Source organism: Arachis duranensis, chromosome 3 (assembly GCF_000817695.3).
Source record: "Arachis duranensis cultivar V14167 chromosome 3, aradu.V14167.gnm2.J7QH, whole genome shotgun sequence".
Taxonomy (NCBI): domain Eukaryota; kingdom Viridiplantae; phylum Streptophyta; class Magnoliopsida; order Fabales; family Fabaceae; genus Arachis; species Arachis duranensis.
Window position 1 is genome coordinate 31,653,508 of NC_029774.3, and position 5,772 is coordinate 31,659,279.

Genomic DNA, 5,772 nt, shown 5'->3' on the forward strand with positions numbered 1-5,772 from the left:
ATCGCTGTTTTCTTTAAAAAATTGAAAAAATACTTTATCTTGAAAATCAACAAGCATATCCATATATACAAAACTTATTACATAAGTAGCTTATAAATATAATATACATATAAAACATACAACTCCTATTCTTCTTACAAAATTATAATAACAAAGATGAGGAAAGAGAAGTTATCTAACTAAAACAATATTGTATAGGCAAAACGCAATAAAATTCTTTATAATGCTCCTTCATCCAATTCCTAAAAAAGTAAAATTGTAGGAGGTAAAAACCTGATTTCTTAGTGTGTGTTTTTTAGTGTGTGTGTTTTTTTTAATTATTTTTAATTCAATATTTATCGAAAGAATTTTATTTTTTAATTATATTTTAAGTTATTTTAAAATTATTCATACTCAATAAAATTATATTTTTGGTATAGAATCAAAGTGTTTCTTCCATTCCAAATTAAAGTTCTCCCGAAATCCTCTGAAAACAAATTTTCTATCCAAGTAATTCATCAACAAGAGAGTCTATCATCGAATTTTTTTTAATATTAAATCTTGGTGTAATCTATTAAAATGTCTAAAAAATTATATTTAATATCGTTGTGGGAATATACAAAACGTCACTGCTGTTTTTAACTTTTTTTAATTAAAAAAAATAAAAAACATCAAAACGTCAATGACGTTTTCCTATTTCCAATTTAAAAAAATTATTTCATGTAAAATGATTCTGCCGTTTTGTAAAAATTATATATATATTTTTTAATGAATACGGCATTGCCATTTTGTATTTAACAAATTTAAAAATTATTTTTACATACCGACATTTTATATTTTTTAAAACTTAAAAAGTTATTCTATACAAGAGTAAAACCATTTTTTAATTTAGATGTGGAAGGGAGAATAATATAGGATGTAAATATGGAGTGTATAAGTGCTTTAGCCAACTGTGGTGTCAGGAATAAAAATCGGATCGTCCTACCTTCACCTAAATTTAAATTTTCTCTTCCACGTCGGACTATCCGATTAGTAAGCTTAATTTTTTTTATAAAAAAATCAGATGGTCCAATTTCTTCGTTTAGAAAAAATTGTTCCCACATCCATATTTAACACCCACATTTTCCACAATAATGCACAATATATACAGATTTCTCATATCTAAAAAATAAACCCAGTAAAACTCACATATATTAAAATATTGAAACACACCACACAATTTTTTTTAATATAAAAAAAAAATCAGCCTCTATCATCACTAGCTAGTGAAATTAAATGCACAATTCAATAGATTTGATTAAAGCATTCACGTTACACACTTACACGCATAGCATTACCGCTACTATACCAATAGCAGGTGATTGCGATGAACAAAGTAATAACTATTAAGTAATATGCATTAGGTTTTTTGGTCACGGGGGCTCTGTGGAAATAGCTACCGCATGTCTGTCTCTCGTGAAAAGACTGATTAAGCAATTGGTTGAATATTGCAGGGCCCTTTCTTGCTCAAACATTCATGATTTGATGTCCACTTCTTAATGAGTTTGCGTTCGGTGGATTTCCCTTCTTCCCTCCCGTACTAGAGACTAGAGAGGACAGTTATTTCTCAAAACAATGATAAAAGAGTAAATATCCAACTCGATTCTTGACAATTATTTCAAAAGAACTATGAAATTTTTAATAAAATTTCTGGGACCCTATGAAAAAAAAAATAAAAAAAATACTGACACAGAAATTAATTAGATTCATAAAAATAAAATGACGGTCAAATTAGATATTTTTTTAAAAATCTCGTTGTTTTTTGAAATAATTATTAAAGACTATTTAAAATTTTTCTCATGATATAAAGGACAAACTCCTCCATTACATTTAAAATGTAGTGATTCTTTAATAAACTTTTTTCCACATGCATCCTACAAATTTATAAACTAATTATCAGGACTCTGGATTATTGTTTTTCAAAAATTTTAAGGTGCCCAAAATTATTTTCTAGTAGTCTTTATCGAAGAAAATATATCTGGTGAGTTGCTTTTTCAAATATATATAAGATGGATTTTTTTTTTCTTAACTTTGTGATGTCAAGGTACGTCTCTATAAAATAGAATAATATTAAATATTATGTCAGCTAAATTTGTTTAAGTAATTCATGTTTTTATTTAAAAAAAAGGTAAATTACAAAGAAACTCTGTTATGTATAACGTGTTGATATTATATACTGAACAAACATTAAATGACAAATTATATTCAATCAAATTATAACCGAATGTGACAAAAATAACAAAAATATTTTATATAAACTCAAATTAGTCATTAGAACAATTCACTTAAATAAAATAAGCAAGATCAATTTTATTTGATTGTAACTTTTTAAATATCAAAATGCATCTGTAATTTTTTTTTTAATTTTTAGTTGAGTTATTCAATCATAAACATAGAATAAAACTTAAAAAAATTTAACAAAATAAAATAAATTGAGCTAGCAAAATAACATTTAAACATATAAGAGATTTTTTAAAATTATATTTTTGTACACACTAAACCAAATCAAAGCCATTTTAAAAAAATCTCTTATATGTTTAGATGTTATTATTTTGTTAGTTCAATTTGTTTTATTGAATTTCTTTTAATTTTATTTTGTGTTGTGATTGAATAACCCAACTAAAAATTGAAAAAAAAATTATAGATATTTTTGATAAAAATACTATCCACAATATTTTTTCACAAAACGTCCAATAAATTTGCTCTTAACAAAATATTTCGCATTAGTGAAAATCAGAAAATTCTTATTTACTTACAATTTTTACTTTCTAACGTCACTATCTATTTTATTTTTTCTTAGATTTTTTTGCATCTCAAAAAAGTACTACTCTTTGTATTCTTGTATTATTAAATTTGAGACTTTTTTATTTTTTTATATTTTGAATTTCAAGTTTTAGATTTTTTAATGAAATAAAATATTTTTTACCTTCAAAAAAAATATCACAATAAACATGAAACACAAAATTCATTATCAACATAATTATTCAATATTCAAACATGAAACCTTGACTAGAATTGTTACTTCTGAAAACATGTTGAAAGTTTTGAGAGAACACATTAAATCTATATGTTAATACACCTCAAGTCTATGTGTCCCATTTTAACGTAACTCGCCGCGGCGGTCTTCTACTGCATGTAGCGATTTATAATAAATTCTAATTATACAGAAATCGCTACTATTTATAGCAATTTTTGTTTGGCACACTATTTCACGTAAATTGTGGTTATCCGTAACAGTTACGTTCTCCTCTAATTTGTTACTGGTAGTAGTAGTTTTTATAAATAAGTGAAAAATTATATGTGTGTCTTGATATTTAAAAAGTTGCAATCAGATAAAATTGATTTCTACTTATTTTATTTAAGTTAATTGTCCTAGTCATTGTATAATTTTTTATTTTTATAGAATCTAATACAAATGAATCACTAATGTTGTTTTTATCCTGAAAGCTTTTCATTTTGAGGAGTGAGACTCGAATTTGAAACTTCTAAGAGAATAAAAAAACTATGTTATTTGAGTTATAATTCGCTAGCAACACGTGATATATCATTGTCCATCTAGGAGTAGTTGATTTTATATTCGTTAGTGTTGTATTATTGATTATTATTTTTCTTGTTATAAAAGGAAATGTTAGAGGATAAATAGAATTTATTATTTTTTATTAATAATTAGTTATTATATTATTAAATTATTAAATTAAAATAATTGAATAAAAAGAACAAATTATATCGAATCTTACTGATATTAACATGTTATAAAATTTGGTGCATGCTATGGTGTCTATATATATTTGTCTAACTTATTAAAATGAAATAAAATTTAATGTTTAAATTAAAAAATATAAAAATAAATTATTTTTTAATATTTAAAACTTACCATAAAAAGTAACTTCGACAATTTCGACACCAAAATTACAGGCACCAGATAATTGGCCATAAAATTTATCCTGTAGAACATAATTCCGAAAGGGAAATAAAGCCCGATCATTATATATTATGACACATTGGCACTTGTATCCAGGATTACAAGTTACTGACGAAAACCATGATCACATCTCACCCTTTTACGCCCATGCATCATACACCATAATTAGTTGCTACCTATAAAATTGCTACTATAAATTGAAGCGTTTGAGACAAGTTTTATAAATGGGATGGATAAGTATCTATAGGCCACTAGATTTACCCACCTTACTTAATTAATTCAGAAATTTTGTTTTTCCATTCAATTTAAAAAGAGAAAAAAGAGCCATGCATTGGGCCTTTATGTCTTTATTATTCCCGTACAAGAACATGGATAAAATGGACGAATTTCCGTTCGTGATTAATTATAAATGGTTTGACATCGAGAACTTATAATTAGTCAATAGTCATGGTTTTTTTTTTTTCCCGTAATCACGGGATTTACATTTTTACTTGGTAGAGAACCCTTTGTAAGGAAATTCTCTACCGAAGGAAAATTAATAGTCGTTCGTGAGTAGTTTTGATAATCATGAGCTTCACTAGTTTGAAGAGATGAATTTATAGCTTGGTTTTAAATATCAAACTCGATTAATTAAGAACCTGCTACTTGGTTGGTCTGTTTTAAAATAAAATAAAAAAATCAGCAAAAAAATTAGTTAATTAATTGAATCGATTTGATTTTTAGAAGTTAATCGCACAAACAAGTGTGTTTAGTAAAATAGTTTTTAATATTTAAAAATATTATAATAAATAAAAATTAAATTTAAATATTTATATATTTTATATATATAAATATATTATTTTATTACATCTAATTTAATATTAATTTAATCTCAGTTAAACTTTTAAATGTTTAATTCTATCAATTCAATGACTTGACTCAGTTTTCATAATCTATATTTACAATAGGCAAAGTCCAGTAAATACCATTATCCAGCTAATTATTGAATCCGTAGCCCGAAGCAATGAAGTCTTGCCCCGCTAGTATTGAAGATGTCTCTTCCTAGTTTTTACTAGTAGTTTTAATTAACGAAAACAAAACAGTGCACGAAGGAATTTGTCATTTTGATCCATGTCCCACAAGCAGAAAATAAAGATAAAAAGTAACTTGAATTAGCTATAACGATACCTTACTGTGATTTTCCCAAATGAAAAAAGTTAGAAAAAGATAATCCCATTTGAAGGCTTTATTCGCTAATGGCAAGCACCATCCAAATAAACAAACATTGCAGGGTCCCCGCTTGCTCCCAAAAGCAATCCAATAATATCGTTGAACCTACTAATCAATCTAGTCTAGTCATTCACCCCTTTCAAAATGTACAGTGCCACTCCTTTCTCTATTCCCCATGCATGTTTTTCTCAAACAACAAAACAAAAAACATATATATATTTCTTTTAAATATTAATCAAATTTTGGCTGCTAATTTTTTTTATATGAAAAAAAATTTGGTGTTTTTTGTTAAAAATGGGAGTATTTGGTGTAATTACAGATGAATGAAATTTAGGTGAAAAATCAACACGTAAAGGACGTGTTGCAATATGATAGCATTCTGCCCAACACGTGAAGGCATGTTGGACACGTGGGTAAAACACTTCAAATATCAATATTCAACTAAAACACCATCTCTCTTTTCATATTAAAAATAATTTCTAAATTTTGGCATAACACTCCATTATCATATTTTATTATGTTTTTTAAAATTTTAAGAACACCCGCACATTATATATTTAATATTAAAATATATAAATTGTTTCATTTTCAAAATTTTTAAAAGTACCGAAAAATTTAATATT